Here is a 21,905-nt window from a genome sequence, read left to right as displayed (position 1 = left end):
CGGTTCAGGAATGCTTCTCATCACTCGACATCCAAAATTCTCCCAGATCTTTCCATGGTAGGTGGAAAACGACTGCAGATTCTTTATATACCTGGGGTGGCTGTCTAGGAGAAAAGTCTTCAGGAAAGTTATGTCACTGAAGGGAAGACAAAAACGGTGCATGGGCCACATGCATCTGTTTTAGCAGCACACAAGTACATTATAGTAATTAGTATCGTCATTGAATCTGAAAGAAAGATATATGCACATAGTAACTATGCCTGGAAAAGAATTCTCTGTCCAGGCGCTGCTCTGTATCTGGATTTTGTGAGTATCAGTTAGCAGTAGTAGGTTTTATTCCCAAACTAAGCCCCACTTTTCCTCTGCCCCCCCCCATTGTCCCGACCCACCCTCTTTGCTCTCCCCCCCTCCTCACAGCACTTGCGTATAGATGTACATATTTATAATTTTAATTCTATTTGTTTCTATCAATGACATGTACGTATCTATAATTCTATTTATTTATAAGGGCGCTACTGATGTCTGTTTACTTGTTTTGATGTCTGTCTCCCCCGTTCTAGAATTTGAGCCCATCGTGGGCAGGGATTGTCTCTATTTGTTGCTGCACTGTACTTCCCAAGCGCGATGTTCAGTGCTCTGCACACAATAAGCGCTCAATAAATACGATTGAACGAATGAATGAATTGATCGCCCACTGTATGGAATAATGAAGAGAGAGGGTCCCTGCTCACAAAAAGGTTGTACTCTAGCAAGGGAGACAAATTTACCCACAACATTTCCCAAATGAATCAATTGAGCGAATCTAGAGAAGCAGCGTGGCTCAATGGCAAGAGCCCAGGCTTCGGAGTCAGAGGTCATGGGTTCAAATCCCCACTCCGCCACTTGTCAGCTGGGTGACTTTGGGCAAGTCACTTCACTTCTCTGGGCCTCAGTTCCCTCATCTGGAAAATGGGGATGAAGACCGTGAGTCCCCCCGTGGGACCACCTGATCACCTTGTAACCTCCCCAGTGCTTAGAGCAGTGCTTTGCACATAGTAAGCGCTTAATAAATGCCATCATCATCATATCATTATTATTATTATGAATGTAAGAAGGGTATAAATTAATTTGTAAGTCCAAGAGGTGGGTGAAGTAAAATGACCTCGTGGAAAGAGCACTGCCCTGGGAGTAAGAGGACGTGGGTTCTAATCCCAGCCCTGCCACGTGTCTGCTGTGTGACCTTGGGCAAGTGACTTTACTTCTCGAGGCCTCAGTTACCTCATCTGTAAAATGAGGATTAGGACTGTGACCCCCACGTGGGACAGAGACTGTGCCCAACCTGATTATCTTGTATCTACTCCAGTGCTTAATTCAGTGCCTGGCACATAGTAAGCGCTTAACAAATACCACAGTTTTTAGTGTTATATGGTTCCAGGAGCTGGGAAATTAATCAGGAAGGGCTCGTTGTCCTAGGAGGGATTTTAAGAGAGATAATAATAATAATACTGCTGATGATGGTATCTGTTAAGCGCTTACTATGTGCAAAGCACTGTTCTAAGCGCTGGGGGGGATACAAAGTGATCACGTTGTCCCATGTGGGGCTCACAGTCTTAGTCCCCATTTTACAGATGAGGGAACTGAGGCAGAGAAGTGAAGTGTGAGCCCCCTCCTTCCTCTCCCCCTCCCCATCCCCCCCGCCTTACCTCCTTCCCCTCCCCACAGCACCTGTATATATGTATATATGTCTGTACGTATTTATTACTCTATTTATTTTTTTTGTACATATTTATTCTATTCATTTTATTTCGTCAATATGTTTTGTTTTGTTGTCTGTCTTTCCCTTCTAGACTGTGAGCCCGCTGTTGGGTAGGGACCGTTTCTGGATGTTGCCAACTTGTACTTCCCAAGCCCTTAGTACAGTGCTCTGCACACAGTAAGCGCTCAATAAATACGATTGAATGAATGAATGAATGAAGTGTCTTGCCCAAAATGACACAGCTGACGAGTGGCGGAGTAGGGATTAGAACCCATGACCTCTGACACCCAAGCCTGGGCTCTTTCCACTGAGCCACGCTTGATCTGAATGGGGACAGAGCAGCGGCCTGTCCGCTGTTAGAAGGGAGGGGGCTTCAAACCAGGGGAACAGTCTGAATGAAGTGGGAGAGACAAGAGTGAGGTATATTTAGAAGATTGGCTCCAGGCTAGGTGAATTCAATTTTTTTCCCTCCATTTTAAAGAATCAATTTCTTTTTACCTCAGTCTGTTGCTATTCAGAGATGTTTGTTTCCCAGTGACTTTCCTTAGGACTGCATTTAAAGCATTTTCTTTTGATTTTTATACCTACATCTGTTTTTCTCTCTTTGCCCTACAGTTAGTTCCTAATAACTCCATGCTCCTTTCTTTTCTGCTCTCCTCTTTGACCTGCACTGGCCTGCTTTAAAATACAAAAAAAAAAAGATTGCTCATAGGAGCAGCGTGAAGCACAGTTCTGAGAGTTAGAAGGACCTGGGTTCTAATCTTGGCTCTGACACCTTTCAGTCACTCACTCATTCAATCGTATTTAGTGAGCACTTACTGTGTGCAGATCACTGTACTAAGCGCTTGGGGAAGTACAATACAGCAATAAAGAGACAATCCCTGCCCACGGTGAGCTCACAGTCCAGGGGGGTGGGGTGGGGAGAGGCCTTGTCTCACAGAGAAGACAAGTTCCTCTGTGTGACCTTGGGCAAGTCACTTAACTTCCGGTGTCTCAGTTTTCTCATCTCTGAAATAATCATAATAATAATAATAATAATGGCATTTATTAAGTGCTTACTCTGTGAAAGCACTAAGTCTGTGAGCCCCATGTGGGACATGGATGATGTCCTCCCTAATTATTATCAATTATTCCCATAGAGGGGAAGTGAGGAAAACCTCACGGAGATGTGATTTCAGAAGGGCCTTGAAAGTGGGGAAATGTTCAGAGGAGAAATGGCAGGGATGGCAGGGTTTGGTTTTATTTTTTTTAATTTTTTTAATGCCTTCGTTAAGCACTTACTATGTGCCTGGCATTCTACTAAGCGCTTGGGTAGATAAAAGTTATTCGGGTTGGGCATAGATCGTGTCCCAGGTCCTTCTGATTTCCAGGCCTGTGCTGTAATAATAATAATAATAATAATTGCTATTATAATTATGGTACTTGTTAAGCATTTACTACATGGCAAGCACTGTTCTAAGCTCTGGGGTAGATAGACACAAGTAAACAGGTCCCACATGGGGCTCACACTCTTTATCCCCATTTTACAGGTGAGGTAACTGAGGCCCAGAGAAGGGAAGTGACTTGCCCAAGGTCACACAGCAGACAAGTGGCAGAGCTGGGATTAGAACCCAGATGCCTCTGAGTCCCAGGCCTGTGCTCTAATAATAATAATAGTAATAATGATGGCCTTTGTTAAGCTGCTTACTATGTGCAAAGCACAGTTCTAAGCTCTAACCATGAAGTCATGCTGCTTTTTGAGTGGTTGCTCATCTCTCTCTCCCTCAAATAAAAAGTTCATACTGTAGGGTTTTGAGGTTCTCCTCCAGCTGTCTGCATCTTACTTTTCAGGTCTTCTGACCCGCTTTTCCTCAGGTCCCAGTCTCCGTTCTGGCCCTGCCATGACCTGTTTCTGTCTCCCTGCCTCTGTCCCCTTATTCATAGAGCTCTGTTCCTCCCCAAATCAGCCAGAACAGACTCCTTCCCTGATTCATAAAACCCTTTAAGTCCTACTGCTAATAAATAATAATAATAATAATAATAAAGTCGTGCTATTTAAGTGCTTACTATATGCCAAGCACTATACTAAGAGTCAAAGGTCGTGGGTTCAAATCCTGGCTCCGCCACTTGTCAGCTGTGTGACTTTGGGCAAGTCACTTCACTTCTCTGGGCCTCAGTTTCCTCATCTGTAAAATAGGGATGAAGACTGTGAGCCCCCCGTGGGACGACCTGATCACCTTGTAACCTCCCCAGCGCTTAGAACAGTGCTTTGCACATAGTAAGCACTTAACAAATGCCATTGTTATTATTAAGAGCTGGAATAGATGTGGGACAAGCTAATTGTCTTGCATCTGCCCTAGTGCTTAGAACAGTGCTTGGCACATAGTAAGCGCTTAACAAATACCAACATTATTATTATTATTATTATTATATAAGGTAATTCATTGATTCATTCAGTCATATTTATTAAGCACTTACTGTGTGCAGAGCACTGTACTAAGGGCTTGGGAAGTACAGGTTGGGCTGGACATAGTCCCTGTCCCACATTGGGCTCACAGTCTTCAACCCCATTTTACAGATGAGGTAACTGAGGCCCAGAGACATGAAGTGACATGTTCAAGGTCACACAGCAGAGAAGTGGTGGAGGGCAGGATTAGAACCCAGGTCCTTCTCACTCCCAGTGTTGTGCTCTATCCACTGGGCCATTCTGCTTCCTAGGAGCCTTAATTAATTATTCACACCGTGAATCGTATCAACCCAACAGTCAGCGCTTACATATCTATATACACACACTCTTTTCATCTGTGCACATATGATTTCAATTGAACATTCAATTTATTCTGAGTGTACTGTGTTCCTATTTTTGATGTCTGTCTCCCTTTTAAAACTGTAATCTCCTTTTGGGCTAGAATTGGGTCTCGTGCTGTGTTGTACTTTCCCAAGAGATTAGTAATAATAATGATGGTATTTGTTAAGCGCTTACTATGTGCCAAGCACTGTTCTAAGCGCTGGACGGTGCCTTTGGCTCCATAAATATCATTTCTATTAGGATTCCTACAGGTGGAGGCCGACCTAACATTTCTTAATGGATTTTGAAAGGGAAAAAAAAGAGCCAAGTTAGTTTTGAACCCGTTGAATTTTCCCAAAGTAATCAGCATACATTTAGAGATGAGTGAATGTTGTGAAAGACAAACTGGAGTCACAATCAACAGCTAAATTACGGTTAACGATAATGGAACTTGCAGAGCTAGTAAAAAAATTTCCATAAACAAAATTTCATTAGGGTTCACCTTAAATCGCGCTTGGGAATTTATGGAATTGAAAAGTTGGATTTAAGGGACTTTATGTAGAAATTGACTTTTCTATATAAAATAAATCAAATTTTCCATGGCATTCCCAGAGAAGTTATAGAGTGTGATGTATGGCACACTGTGAACTAAACAAATGAGTATTTAATTATGTAACACATGAGTACTAAAGTTTAAGTTAAATTGTAATGCTATGTCAAACTTGCATTTTATTTAACATAAACCCATTTCGTAGCTACATTTGTCTTAAAACATGTAGAATATAATATTAATTTTATTTAACATAAACCCATTTCGTAGCTACCTTTGTCTTAAAACATGTAGAATATAGTATTAAAAATATCCTGTATTTTAACTTAAATAAGATGTCATATACACTCAGAGCACGGGCTTGGGAGTCAGCGGTCATGGGTTCTAATCCCAGATCGACCACATGTCTGCTGTGTGACCTTGGGCAAGTCACTTAACTTCTCTGAGCCTCAGTTACCTCATCTGTAAAATGGGGATGAAGACTGTGAGCCCCACATGGGACAACGTGATCACCTTGCATCCCCCCAGCGCTTAGAACAGTGCTTTGCACATAGTAAGCGCTTAACAAATGCCATCATTATTATTATTATTATTACCATACATTCTTTGTATATACCTTAATGTATATCATTATGGGTTTATTTCTAAGAGACTCCTTAGCCTGAGTTCCTGGATGATGGCCCCTAAAATTCCTGCATTAATCCAGCCCTACCTGGGTCTTAAATGGCCCATTGAAATGTGGGCATTGAAATATTGCATTTAATGCACGTGTAAAATTCCTGCTGAAAATGTGTTACTTATGATAAGTGTACTTAGGATAAATACCTTTATTTTCTCCAGTTTCTCCAGTTTTTACATCAGTTGGTGTGTTTTTCAGCTGTTCTGCCCCTTGTATTATATTTATATTTTAAGTACCTGGCTTCCTTCCTTCCACGTTGGCTTCTGCTGTTGAGTCTAATAATAATAATAATAATAATAATACTGATGGCATTTATTAAGCGTTTACTATGTGCACTTACTATGTGTACTATGTACTATGTGTTTTTTCCCTCCTTGTTGGATCTTGAATTGCTCATAGTAGTTAATGATAATTACGACACTCGTTAAGTGCTTAGTATGTGCCAAGCACTGTAGTAAGCACTGGAGGAGCTAGCTACAAAATAATCAGACTAGGCACAGTCCCTGTCCCACATGGGGTTTACAGACCTAAGTAGAAGGTACTAGAATGTAATCCCCATTGTACAGATGAGGAAACTGAGGGAAAGATATTTAGGTGCCTTGGCTAAGGTCATACAACAGATCAGTGGCGAGGCCTGGTTTAGGATTCAGGTCTTCTGATTTCCAGGCCCATGCTCTTTCCCTTAGGCCACACTTCTTCCTCTTATATGAAAATATCACTAAATGTCACTAAATATCACTATATTTCATATCTGAAATATATATATGCATATATATTTCAGATATATTTCCATATCTGAAAGATGAGAGAGGGCTACTTTCACTCCATTGCTTCGCATCTCACATTTTGAAGGGAGCATGCTAATGTAGGATGACTGCTTCCCATGAATTTAGCACACTCCTCTTCTCTGCCTTCTTTGGAGTATACCAGGCTCGATAGTTTCCTGTGTCCTTGCCCTCATTACTGGGGTGGATAATAAATGCAACTGATGGATAAGCATTTTTATCTTGCTTGCTCTATTAATGTGACCACTTTGGTACGTGCTCTGTTGAGTGCATATTTTATTTCCTTAGAATTAGCCAGCTCTAAGGAGTTAAGCAATTTCTAAAGGAATTAAGATAACAAGCACGCACCTCTCTGAATAATCGGGCAATAAGTGGCACAAAATCAAGCCAGGATAATGATACCTAAGATGGTAGAGCCATAACATTTATAGGGGTCAAAGGTCACAGAATTTGTTTTTCTTACCTCTAGGGCCGTGTTTGAACCAACTCATGAAATCAGTCAATCAATTGTATTTATATGATATTTATCGGAAAGATAGATAAAGGGAAGACGTATTATTTTGGAGGACTTGAAATGACATTTTATCATCGAGTTGTATCTTCTGTATTGTAATTTAAACAGGAAGTCAGCAATCATCATTGCTGGTATTTAGTGAGCGCTTACTTTTGCAGAGTACTATGATGATGATGATGATGATGATGGTATTTGGTAAGCGCTTACCATGTGCAAAGCACTGTTCTGAGTGCTGGAATAATTATGGTATTTGTTGAGCGCTTACTTTGCGCCAAGCACTGTTCTAAGCTCCGGGGTAGATACAAGGTAATGAGGTTGTCCCACGTGGGGCTCACAGTCATTCATTAATTCATTTAGTCAGTCGTATTTATTGCGCAGCTCACTGTGTGCAGAGCACTGTACTAAGCGCTTGGGAAGTACAAATCGGCAACATATAGAGACGGTCCCTACCCACCAACGGGCTCACAGTCTAAAAGGGGGAGACAGAGAACAAAACAAAACAAGTAGACAGTCTTAATCCCCATTTTACAGATGAGGAAACTGAGGCACAGAGAATAATAATAATTATTATTATGGTATTTGTTAAGCACTTACTATGTGCCAAACACTGTTCTAAGTGCTGGGGTAGATACAAGGTAAGCAGGTTGTCCCACGTGGGGCTCACAGTCTTAATCCCAGCTTTACACATGAGGTAACAGGCCCAGAGAAGCCAAGTGACTCGCCCAAAGTCACACAGCAGACAAGTGGCAGAGCCGGGATTAGAACCTACGACCTCTGACTCCCAAACCCGTGCTCTTCCCACTAAGCCACACTGCTTGGGAGAGTTAGCAGACGCATTCCCTGTCCAATATGAGTTTACAGTCTGTTAATCAATCAGTGGTATTTATTGAGTACTTACGTGTGCAGAGCACCGTACTAAGCGCTTGGGAGAGTTCCCTGCCCGCAAGGAGCTTACAGTCTAGAGGGGGAGAGAGATATTAACATAAATAAATTCTGGATATGTACATAAGTGCTGTGGGGCTGGGAGGGTGGATGAATAAAGGAACCAGTCAGGTAGATGCAGAAGGTGTGAGCCCACCGTTGGGTAGGGACTGTCTCTATATGTTGCCAGCTTGTACTTCCCAAGCGCTTAGTCCAGTGCTCTGCACACAGTAAGCGCTCAATAAATGCGATTGATTGATTGATTGAGTGGAAGAAAAGAAAAAGGCTGCTTAGTCAGGGAAGGCTTCTTGGAGGAGATGCTTAGGGAAGGCTTCTTGGAGGAGATGTGCCTTCAGTTAGGCTTCGAAGGTGGGGAGATTAATTGTCTTTCGGATCTGAAGAAGGAGAGTATTCCAGGGCAGAGGCAGAATATGGGAAAGAAGTCAGTGTTAAGATAGATGAGACTGAGGTAACAGTGAGTAGGTTGTTATTAGAAGAGCAAAGTGTGAAGGCTGCGTTTGTAGCTGGAGAGTAGCGAGTGAGTGACTGAGTGAGTGAGTGAATGAGTGAGTGGGCTAGGTGGATTGATGGTAAGGAGTTTCTGTTTGATGTGGAGATGGAAGGGCAACCACTGGAGTTTCTTAAGAAGTGGGGAAACCTGCACTGAACGTTTTGGAGAAAAATGATCCAGGCAGCAGAGTGAAGTTTGCTATATTGTTGTATCGTACCTCCCCAAGTACTTAGTACAGTGCTCTGCACATAGTAAAGCACTCAATAAATATGATTGACAATTGCTGGTCTGATATAAGTGAAGTATGTTAGATTGTTATATCATACCCTCCCAAGTGCTTAGTACAGTGCTCTGCATGTAGTAAAGCACTCAATAAATATGATTGACAATTGTTGGTCTGATATAAGTGAAGTATGTTAGATTGTTATATCGTACCCTCCCAAGTGCTTAGTACAGTGCTCTGCATGTAGTAAGCACTCAATAAATATGATTGACAATTGTTGGTCTGGTATAAGTGAAGTATGTTGATTGTTATATTGTACCCTCCCAAGTGCTTAGTACAGTGCTCTGCACATAGTAAAGCACTCAATAATTGTTGGTCTGGTATAAGTGACGTATGTTAGATTGTTATATCGTACCCACCCAAGTGCCTAGTACAGTGCTCTGCACGTAGTAAGCACTCAATAAATATGATTGACATTTGTTGGTCTGGTATAAGTGAGGTATGTTAGAATGTTATATCGTACCCTCCCAAGTGCTTAATACAGTGCTCTGCACATAGTAAAACACTCCATAAATATGACTGACAATTGTTGGTCTGGTATACGTGAAGTATGTTAGATTGTTATATCGTACCCTCCCAAGTGCTTAGTACAGTACTGTGTACGTAGTAAACACTCAATAAATGTGATTGACATTTGTTGGTCTGGTATAAGTGAAGTATGTTAGATTGTTATATCGTACCCTCCCAAGTGCTTAGTTCAGTGCTCTGCATGTAGTAAGCACTCAGTAAATATGATTGACAATTGTTGGTCTGGTATAAGTGAAGTATGTTAGATTGTTATATCGTACCCTCCCAAGTGCTTAGTACACTGCTCTGCACATGGTAAAGCACTCAGTAATTGTTGGTCTGGTATAATTGAAGTATGTTAGATTGTTATATCATACCCTCCCAAGTGTTTAGTATGGTGCTCTGCACGTAGTAAGCACTCAATAAATATGATTGACATTTGTTGGTCTGGTATAAGTGAGGTATGTTAGATTGTTATATCGTACCCTCCCAAGTGCTTAGTACAGTGCTCTGCACGTAGTAAAGCACTCAGTAAATATGATTGACAATTGTCGGTCTGGTATAAGTGAAGTATGTTAGATTGTTATATCGTACCCTCCCAAGTGCTTAGTACAGTGGTCTGCACGTAGCAAGCACTCAATAAATATGATTGACAGTTGTTGGTCTGGTATAAGTGAAGTATGTTAGATTGTTATATTCATACCCTCCCAAGTGCTTAGTACAGTGCTCTGCACATAGTAAAGCACTCAATAAATATGATTGACAGTTGTTGGTCCTGGTATAAGTGAAGTATGTTATATTGTTATAGCGTACCCTCCCAAGTGCTTAATACAGTGCTCTGCACATAGTAAAACACTCAATAAATATGATTGACAGTTGTTGGTCTGTTATAAGTGAAGTATGTTAGATTTTTATATCGTACCCTCCCAAGTGCTTAATACAGTGCTCTGCACATAGTAAAACACTCAATAAATATGATTGACAGTTGTCGGTCTGGTATAAGTGACGTATGTTAGATTGTTATATTGTACCCTCCCAAGTGCTTAATACAGTGCTCTGCACATAGTAAAACACTCAATAAATGTGATTGACAGTTGTTGGTCCGGTATAAGTGAAGTATGTTAGATTTTTATATCGTACCCTCCCAAGTGCTTAATACAGTGCTCTGCATATAGTAAAACACTCAATAAATATGATTGACAGTTGTTGGTCTGGTATAAGTGAAGTATGTTAGATTTTTATATCGTATCTTCCCAAGTGCTTAGTACAGTGGCTCTGCACATAGTAAAGCACTCAATAAATATGATTGACAATTGTTGGTCTGGTATAAGTAAAGTACATTAGAATGTTATAGCATACTGTCCCAAGTGCTTAGTACAGTGGTCTGCATGTAGTAAGTACTCAATAAATATGATTGACAATTGTTGGTCTGGTATAAGTGATGTTAGATTGTTATATAGTACCCTCCCAAGTGCTTAGTACAGTGTTCTGCATGTAGTAGGTACTCAATAAATATGATTGACAATTGTTGGTCTGGTATAAGTGAAGTATGTTATATTGTTATAGCGTACCCTCCCAAGTGCTTAGTACGGTGCTATGCACATAGTAAAGCACTCAATAATTGTTGGTCTGGTATAATTGAAGTATGTTAGATTGTTATATAGTACCCTCCCAAGTGCTTAGTACGTACGGTGCTCTGCATGTAGTAAGCACTCAATAAATATGATTGACAATTGTTGGTCTAAGTGAAGTATGTTAGATTGTTATATCGTACCCTCCCAAGTGCTTAGTACAGTGGCTCGGCACATAGCAAAGCACTCAATAAATATGATTGACATTTGTTGGTCTGGTATAAGTGAAGTACATTAGATTGTTATATCGTACCCTCCCAAGTGCTTAGTACAGTGGTCTGCACGCAGTAAGCACTCAATAAATATGATTGACAATTGTTGGTCTGGTATAAGTGAAGTATGTTAGATTGTTATAGCGTACCCTCCCAAGTGCTTAGTACAGTGCTCTGCACACAGTAAAGCACTCAGTCATTGTTGGTCTGGTATAAATGAAGTGTGTTAGATTGTTATATCGTACCCTCCCAAGTGCTTAGTACAGTGCTGTGCAAGTAGTAAGCACTCAATAAATATGATTGACATTTGTTGGTCTGGTTTAAGTGAAGTATGTTAGATTGGTATATTGTACCCTCCCAAGTGCTTAGTACAGTGGTCTGCACGTAGTAAGCACTCAATAAATATGATTGACAATTGTTGGTCTGGTATAAGTGAAGTATGTTAGATTGTTATATCGTACCCTCCCAAGTGCTTAGTACAGTGCTCTGCACATAGTAAAACACTCAATAAATATGATTGACATTTGTTGGTCTGATATAAGTGAAGTATGTTAGATTGTTATATCGTACCCTCCCAAGTGCTTAGTACAGTGGCCTGCATGTAGTAAGCACTCAATCAGTATGATTGACATTTGTTCGTCTGATATAAGTGAAGTATGTTAGATTGTTATATCATGCCCTCCCAAGTGCTTAGTACATAGTAAAGTACTCAATAAATATGATTGACAATTGTTGGTCTGATATAAGTGAAGTATGTTAGAATGTTACATTGTACCCTCTCAAGTGCTTAGGACAGTGCTCTGCACATAGTAAGCACTCAATAAATATGATTGACAATTGTTGGTCTGGTATAAGTGACAGTCCTGTTTATATTAATACAGATTATAGAATCGTGGAGAAGTTGTGAAAATGTGAGATATAGTGGTATGTTAGAGAAGAAGCGTGGCTCAGCGGAAAGAGCACGGGCTTTGGAGTCCGAGGTCATGGGTTCAAATCCCGGCTCTGCCAATTGTCAGCTGGGTGACTTTGGGCAAGTCACTTCACTTCTCTGTGCCTCAGTTACCTCATCTATAAAATGGGGATTGAGATTGTGAGCCCCACATGGGACAACCTGATCACCTTGTATCCCCCCAGCGCTTAGAACAGTGCTTTGCACACAGTAGGCGCTTAACAAATACCATCATTATTCTTATTATGTTCAAGACTTTTCAAAATATTTGGAATTGCGCAGTCCAAGTACTTATTCTCTACCTTTTTCTTCCCAGACTATTTAAGGAATTTTGTCAGTTTACGATCTCCAAATTGTGTTACAATGTAAAATTTTAAGTTTTTCTCCTGGTAGTTCTGATGAATGACTTTTTTAGTTTTGCAACTTACCTGAAAGGTTTTAATGGCACCTGTCATTTAGCTATCTTTGTTAAGGGACCTACTCAGTCTCTGTGGGAAATATAAGCATATAAAGTCATGCAGCATGATACTGGTATTCTAAAACTGGTTATCCTATAATTAGATGTGTATGTATATACATATGTGTGGGGGGTACATACATTTGTGCGTATATATATATATATATATAGAGAGAGAGAGAGAGAGAGAGGTATATAAATATATATAAATTATTGTATAATTACAATTACATACAATATATTAATATATTTTATATGTAATTGTAATTATACAATAATTTATAATTAATAATAATTAACAATAATTAATATATATTTTATATGTAATTGTAATTATACAATAATTTATATATATTTATATACATATATATAGAGAGAGAGAGAGAGATAAACAAATACCCACACATTGAGGTTTGAGGATATCACTGCTGATGGTTGAATGGTATCCTGTCATTGGTAGGGGCTGAGATAATAATAATAATAATGATGGTATTTGTTAAGCGCTTACTATGTGCCAAGCACTGTTGTAATGACAGATTCACTCCCGCAGTTCCTTTTACATCAACACTATGTAGCAGCGTGGCTCACTGGGAAGAGCCCGGGCTTTGGAGTCGGAGGTCATGGGTTCAAATCCCGTCTCTGCCGCTTGTTAGCTGTGTGACTTTGGGACAAGTCACTTCACTTCTCTGGGCCTCAGTTCCCTCCTCTGTAAAATGGGGGTGAAGACTGTGAAACCCCCTGTGGGACAACCTGATCACCTTGTAACCTCCCAAGCGCTTAGAACAGTGCTTTGTACATAGTAAGCGCTTAATAAATGCCATTATTATTATTGTTATTATAATTAACACTATTGCTGTTTTGCTGGCTCTGCTTTTGCCATCTGCAGCACTGATCCCCATCTGCCCTCTGGAATCCCCAGGGCTGCCAGAGTCAGGTACCGGCTATCTTCTCTCCCAGGCACTATACTACGAGCTAGTATAGATACAAAGTAGATATAGATACAAGGTAACAAGGTTGGTCACAGTTCATCTATTTTTTTCTGATGGTATTGACGCCCGTCTGCTTGTTTTGTTTTGTTTCCTGTCTCCCCCTTCTAGACTGTGAGCCCGTTGTTGGGAAGGGATTGTCTCTATCTGTTGCCGAATTGTACTTCCCAAGCGCTTAGTACAGTGCCCTGCACACAGTAAACGCTCAATAAATACGATTGAATGAATGAATTAATGATGTTTATATTTCTATAATTCTATTTATTGTGGTGGTATTGATGCCTGTCTACTTGTTTTGTTTTGTTGTCTGTCTCCCCCTTCTAGACTGTGAGCCCATTGTTGGGAAGGGATTGTCTCTATCTGTTGCCGAATTGTCCTTTCCAAGCGCTTAGTACAGTGCTCTGCACACAGTAAGCGCTCAATAAATACGATTGAATGAATGAATGAGTATCTTTTGGTGTTATGTTTTTCCTGATATCTCTATTTTAAAACAGTCAAGCTATAGGTTTATGTCAGGCTGTTGTGCCATTTTCCGTATTTCTTCAGAGTACGCTTTATTACCCTTTTTTTAAACATTCAAATAAAACTTCTTCCTTCCTTATTTATATTCCCTTTGTTTCAGTCCCCAGAAAATTCCCCTGACCCTACCTGAGTAACCTCATCATTCTTTCTCCTCAAACGCCCGCTCGGTGAAAAAAAGTGATTCTTTCAGTGCCGATGAAAAAACAGAAGGCTGTCCATCACCTTGCCCCCTCCTACCTCACCTCCCTTCTCCAGCCCAGCCCGCACCCTCCACTCCTCTGCCGCTCACCTCCTCACTGGGCCTCGTTCTCGCCCGTCCCGCCATCGATCCCCCGGCCCACGTCCTCCCCCTGGCCCGGACTGCCCTCCCTCCACACATCTGCCAAACTAGCTCTCTTCCTCCCTTCAAAGGCCTACTGAGAGCTCACCTCCTCCAGGAGGCCTTCCCAAACTGAGCCCCCCCCTTTCCTCGGCTCCTCCTCCCCTCCCCATCTCCCCATTCCCTCCCTCTGTCCTACCCCCTTCCCCTTCCCACAGCCCTTGTGTATATTTGTACATATTTATTACCCTATTTAATTTATGAATGATGTGTATATATAATAATGATGGCATTTGTTAAGCGCTTACTATGTGCAAAGCACTGTTCTAAGCACTGGGGGGATACAAGGTGATCAGGTTGTCCCACGTGGGGCTCACAGTCTTAATCCCCATTTTACAGATGAGGTAACTGAGGCTCAGGGAAGTGAAGTGACTTGCCCAAAGTCACACAGCAGACATGTGGCGGAGTCGGGATTCGAACCCATGACCTCTGACTCCAAAGCCCATGCTCTTTCCACTGAGCCATGCTGGTCCCTATAATCCTATATATATCCCTATATATCTATAATTCTGTTTGTTTTGATGGTCTTGACATGTGTCTACTTGTTTTGTTTTGTTGTCTGTCTCCCCCTTCTAGACCGTGAGCCCATTGTTGGGTAGGGACTGTCGCTATACGTTGCCGAATTGTACGTTCCAATCGCATAGTACAGTGCTCTGCGCACAGTAAGTGCTCAATAAATACGATCGAATGAACGAATGAAGGAAGTCATCGCTGGATGCGACCCAAGAGCGTGTGACCCACTAGAAATCCAACAGCAGATTAGAACCCGGGTTCTTCGGATTCCCCAGGCCCGTGCTCTAACCACTAGGTCACGCTGCTTCAGGAGTACTAGTATTCATTCATTCATTCAATCGTATTCATTCATTCAATCGTATTTATTGAGCGCTTACTATGTGCAGAGCACTGTACTAAGCGCTTGGGAAGTACAAGTTGGCAACATATAGAGACGGTCCCTACTAGTAATAGCAGTCGTAGTAATAATATGTATTGACACCTATCTACTGGTTTGGTTTTGTTGTCTGTCTGCCTCCTTCTAGTCTGTGAGCCCGTTGTTGGGTGGGGATTGTCTCTATCTGTTGCCGACTTGTACTTCCCAAGCGCTTAGTCCAGTGCTCTGCTCACGGTAAGCGCTCAATAAATATGATTGAATGAATGAATGAATAATAATAATAATCACTGTATTTGTTAAGCGCTAACTGTGTGCCAAGCACTGTCCTAAGCGCCGGAGTAGATACAAGGTAATCAGGTTGTCCCACGCGGGGCTCACAGTCTTAATCCCCCTTTTACAGATGAGGTAACTGAGGGGCAGAGAAGTGAAGTGACTTGCCCAAAGTCACACGGCTGATGAGTGGCGGAGCCGGGATTGGAACCCACGACCTGTGACTCCCAAGCCCGGGCTATTTCCATTAAGCCATGCGGCTTCTACTGGTAGTACTAGTAGTGGTGTGTTGGTGATAGTAGTACTAAAAAAGAAGTAATGGTGGTAGTAAAGGTATTTTTTGGTTGTCTACTGGGTACAAAGCACTATACTAAGCTCTTAGGAAAGTATAACAGAGTTAACAGTGCTCGGCGCATAGTAAGCGCTTAAGAAATGCCATTATTATTATTATTATTATTATTATCTCAGCCCCTACCAGTGACAGGATACCATTCAACCTTGGGGTTCACCTCCTGCCTGATGTTCATTCATTCATTCAATCGTATTTATTGAGCGCTTACTGTGTGCAGAGCACTGTACTAAGCGCTAGGGAAGTACAGGTTGGCAACATATATGATGTGACCTGGGGCAAGTCACTTCACTGTGTGCTTCAGTTTTCTCACCTGTAAAATAGTGATGGTATGTCTATCTGTTCTTCCTCCCTCTTACCCTGTGAGTTCATTCATTCATTCAATCAATCGTATTTATTGAGTGCTTACTGTGTGCAGAGCACTGTACTAAGCGCTTGGGAAGTACAAGTCGGCAACAGATAAAGGCGGTTCCTACCCAACAACGTGCTCACAGTCTAGGAGGGGGAGACAGACAACAAGACAAAACATGTGGACAGGTGTCAAGTCATCACATAGAAATAAAGCTCGATGCACATCATTAACAAAATTAATAGAATAGTAAATATGTACAAGTAAAATAAATAGAGTAATAAATCTGTACAAACATATATACAGGTGCTGTGGGAAAGGGAAGGAGGTAGGGCGGAGGGGATGCGGAGGAGGAGAGGATAAAGGGGGCTAAGTCTGGGAAGGCCTCCTGGAGGAGGTGAGCTCTCAGTAGGGATTTGAACACGAGCGGCACCGGGGAGTGGGTCTTCACTCAGTTCCATGTGGGACAGGGACTGTGTCTAATTTTCTGAATAATAATATTAATTATGGCATTTGTTGAGCACCTATAATAATAATAACAATGGCATTTATTAAGCACTTACTATGTGCAAAGCACTGTTCTAAGCGCTGGGGAGGTCACAAGGTGATCAGGTTGTCCCACGGGGGGCTCACAGTCTTCATCCCCATTTTACAGATGAGGGAACTGAGGCCCAGAGAAGTGAAGTGACTTGCCCAAAGTCACACAGCCGGGATGTGAATCCATGACCTCTGACTCCAAAGCCCGTGCTCTTTCCACTGAGCCACACTGCTTCTCTACCAATTTTATTTGTTAAGCGCTTGCAATGTTTCAAGCACTGTTCCAAGTCCTGGGGTAAATATAAGTTAACCGGGGCAGATGTAGACCACCGTAGGGCTCACAGTCTAAGTAGGTGGGAGAACAGAATGAGTCTCCATTTTACAGATGAGGAAACTAAGGCCAGCAAGTGACTTGCCCAAGATCACACGGCACTCAACTGGTAGAGCTGGATTAGAACTGAGGTCATTTGACTCCTTAAACCCGTGCTCTTTCCACAAGGCCACACTGCTTCTTCCTCTCAGTGTCGCCCCTGGAGAGTTTCCAGTACTCTGCCAGTCACAGCTGCAGGAGGGAAAGTCAAGCCGAGGCATTCCCAGTCCATTCCCAGCTTGGCCAGTGGCTAGTGAGTGGAAGGCAATCTGCTACCAGTCAAACCTCACCTGTGCTGGGCAACAGCGGCGTGGTAGAGAGGCGAGGGCGGAGACTCAAGTTTTCCATATTTTCCCCAAGAAAACTCCACGGATACACTACTAGAATGATTACAGATGGAGGTGGGAGAGATGTGTCTGCGACGTCGCTGTGGGTCGGACACGACTCGACCGCATAAGGCAATAATAGTAAAATACATCTACTGTAATTATTATTACAAGACACATTTCCTGCCCATTACACTCTAACGGGTGGGCAGACGTAAGAATATTTACAAATGGGCATGGGCTACCTATCCTTCCGAACCGGCGTTCTCCCTCATCAGGTTGAAGGGAAGCTTCAGAACATGGTCCTTGGAAAGTAAGGAAAGATACCTTTTTTCTCACCTATCTTCCCAGTTTGCGGTTTCAGGAGCCGGGGGTGAGGCGAGCTCTAGCCTTCTGAAGATAGGCAGGCTGGCTGGTTCTTGGACATAAATAGTTATATTGAAAAATAGAGTTGGAGTTCCAGACAGGTAGATTTCTCACCCTTCTGCCCCGAGCCAACAAGCTGCTCCATCTTAGAGAGAAAGGGCTCAACCACAATCGATTTCAGAGAAATTCTACCTCAGTTGAGTGGCTTGAGTGCCTTGAGAGGGATTGATTTTGTGTGCATGCTTATAAATTGGACTGTTGTAGAGCGTTATTGTGATGAGGGAATTGTTATTTTATCATCGAATTTTTGAAGGCTTTTTTTAAACACCTATTGCTATTATGTTTAAATGTTGAACTTACTATCGTGTTTATTTTTCATAGAATCCAACCTCAGCTCGCCCAAGAGAAAAGTGAAGGATGCCATATCTGTACATGCGTCACACCTGGAGAACCTCATGTGTTCTTGAGGAAGGATAAGGCCTTTACTTTTGACTACGTGTTCGATAATGAATCACAGCGAGAACAAATCTATGCCCAGTGCATAGAAAAACTCATCGAAGGTTGTTTTGAGGGATATAATGCCTCCGTTTTTGCCCATGGACAAGTGAGTACTGTATTTTGGAAGACTACATGCATATAAATAGCTGCAAACCATTTTAACTTTTGAAAACATGGTAGTGATGTGTTTCTCCATCTACACTCACTCTCTCGGAGAACTCATTCGCTCCCATGACTTCGACTGCTGCTTCTATGTGGACTGTGAGCCCACTTTCTAGACTGTGAGTCCACTGTTGGGTAGGGACCGTCTCTATATGTTGCCAACTTGTACTTCCCAAGCGCTTAGTACACAGCACACAGTAAGCGCTCAATAAATACAATTGAATGAATGAATGAATGAATGATACCCAAATCTACATCTCCGGCCCTGATCTCTTTCCCTCTGTACAGTCTCTCATTTCCTCCTGCCTTCAAGACATCGCTACTTGATGTTCTCCTGTCACCTCAAGCTTAACATGTCCTAACCAGAACTCCTTATCTTCCCACCCAAACCCTGTGCTCCCCTTGACTTTCCTATCACTGTAGATGTCCCCACTCTCCCTAGCACACAAGCCCCAAACCGTGGCAGTATCCTGACTTCTCTCCCTCATCCGACCCACATATTCAGCCCATCACTAAATCCTGTCAGGTCTACCTTCACAGCATCGCTAAAATCTGCCTTTTCCTCTCCATCCAAACTGCTGCCACAATAATCCAATCACTCTTCCTGTCCCTCCTTGATTACTGTACTAGCCTCCTCGCTGACCTCCCAGCCTCCTGTCTGTCCCCACTCCAGTCCATACTTCACTCTGCTGCCTGGATCATTTTTCTACAGAGTCATTCAGTTCATGGATCCCCACTCCTCGAGAAGCTTCAGTCACTGCTCATCCAACTCCATATCAAACAAAAACTCCTCAACATTGGCTTAGACGCACTCCATCACCTTGCCCCCTCCTACCTCATCTCGCTACTCTCTTATTACAACCCAGCTGCACACTTCGCTCCTCTAATGCCAAACTTCTTACTGTATCTCGATCTCGTCTATCTTGCTACTGACGCCTCACGGACAACCTGCCCCGTCCTGAAATGGCCACCTTCCCCAAATCTGACAATGACTCTCCCGCACCTCAAAGCCTTACTGAAGGCATATCTCCTCCAAGAGACCTTCCTTACCTGAGCCCTCCTTTCCTCTTCTCCCACTCCCTTCTGCCTCGCCCTGACTTGCTCTATTTACTCATTCCCTCCTCCCAGTCCCACAGCACTTATGTACATATCTGTAATCTATTTATTTATTAATGCCTGTCTACCCATCTAGAATGTAAGCTATTTGTGGGCAGGGAATGTGTCTGTTTATTGTACTCTCCCAAATGCTTAGTACCATGCTCTGCACACGGTAAGCACTCAATCAGTACTATTGAATGAATGAATGACTATTTTGTGGGAAAAGTAATAACTACCAATTTTTAAACTTTTTGATATGATCAGGATACCAAAATGCAATATCAATAACAGCTACTGCAGATAGCATAGACGTAAGTGTGTACAATAGCCTATCGTTATGTGCAGACAATCTGCAATGGACGTTCAGTTGAGTATAAAAGCTTAGTTATACACATTCAGAGTCATGTGCGTGTGGGCGTATGTACATAAACACTCTCTCTGTCTCTGTCTTTCTCTTTCGCTCTCACAAATGGTCAAAGCCATTCCCACGGGTGTTTACAGCCAAAGCTCCTAAGGGAGTTTGGAGCAGAGGTTCTGGGGTTTCTTTCAATAGGTTGAGTGGCTCAAGATCTTAAACATTAAGAAATGCACGTAAAATATTAAACTCTAGAACGGTATCATTCCCCACCACAGGGGTGATGAATCAGGTAGAGGAGGGGGCATTGGCTCCCTTTCTTTTTGTTATGGGAGGGTAATGGAGGATCAGGTCCCAGGCTCATCTGTGTTTGACAAAGTTTTTGCCACAGTAATTTGCTTCCTTTCCTGGAGAACTGGTGGGATAATGGAGGGTGCTAGCTATTATGTCTTGCTTTCACAACTAGAAGTTTGGAGTCAAGGAGCTCCTTGGCTTGATTTAAGCGGCGGAGATAAAGCCAGACAGACATATTTCTTTTCATTTGTGACATCTGAATAATAATAATAATAATAATAATAATAATAATAATGGCATTTATTAAGCACTTACTATGTGCAAAGCACTGTTCTAAGCGCTGGGAAGGTTACAAGGTGATCAGGTTGTCCCACGGGGGGCTCACAGCCTTAATCCCCATTTTACAGATGAGGTAACTGAGGCCTAGAGAAGTAAAGTGACTTGCCCAAAGTCACACAGCTGACAAGTGGCGGAACCAGGATTTGAACCCATGACCTCTGACTCCAAAGCCCGGTCTCTTTCCACTGAGCCATGAGAGAGAATGAGCTTTTAACAGAAATGGCTTTTCATAGCCACGTGTTTTTTTCTTTACCATGTCCATGGTGGTTGCTTTTTTAAAAAAAATTAAGACGAGCAGTTGATCTCTCTATTCGTTATTTAGACAGGTACTGGCAAAATCTACACCATGGGGACAGGATTTGATGTCCATATCACTGAAGAAGAGCAGGGTATTATCTCATGGGCTTTTAAACATCTTTCTAAGTGTATCCAGAAACAAGCCGTTATTAAGAATGGGCTCCCGCCTCCAGATCTCAAAGTGAATTCCCAGTTCTTAGAGGTAATATTAAATAATTTTCACTTGTTTTCTTCTGAACACATCTTGACTAACTTGTTTTACTTATGGAATTAGTAAAGACAATTTAGCTCAATTATTCAAATTCCAGCATCTTAAAAGTGGTGATTTTTTTTCCCTTTAGACTTTTAAACTATTTTTACGTAGAGGTTTCTTTATTCAGTGCATTATTATTACTATTGTATATTCTACATCTATACCACCGTTAATATTGAACACAATCAGGTAGCGGTTTTCAAAGTTGGTTTAATTTTAACGTTTGTGTTCTGACTGAAAGAGCAGTCTGACTTTTTAAAAATACTGTGGATGATAAAATACATTTGTATAGTATACATTTTTCAGAAAAAGAAACTTAGAATTTACTTGACACCAGAATACTTCCTTTGTATTGAATTTTGGAATGTTGACTAGAACATAGGAAATTCATATTTATCAAATTAAGAATGTTTCGTTTTGTTGTCTGTCTCCCCTTTCTAGACTGTGAGCCTGTTGTTGGGTCGGGACCGTCTCTATATGCTGCCAACTTGTACTTCCCAAGCACTTAGTACAGTGAGTGCTCTGCACACGGTAAGCACTCAATAAATACGATTGAATGAATGAATGAAAGAATATTCACTGTTGTTGAGTATACTTTGGCCACACAATGACAGATTGTGAAGCAACCTATGCCTAGTCTTCGATAAACAGGAATTCTCAATTTCAAGGATATTACGTTTCTCTGTCGATGAACTGCATTGTCAAAAACTCACCGTCACACCCTGGACAATCTGGTTCTGATCACGATAAGATTAGCTTGCTCTG

Source organism: Tachyglossus aculeatus, unplaced genomic scaffold (assembly GCF_015852505.1).
Source record: "Tachyglossus aculeatus isolate mTacAcu1 unplaced genomic scaffold, mTacAcu1.pri SUPER_32, whole genome shotgun sequence".
NCBI classification, from domain to species: Eukaryota; Metazoa; Chordata; class Mammalia; order Monotremata; family Tachyglossidae; genus Tachyglossus; species Tachyglossus aculeatus.
Note: the sequence above shows the minus strand (reverse complement) of the source record.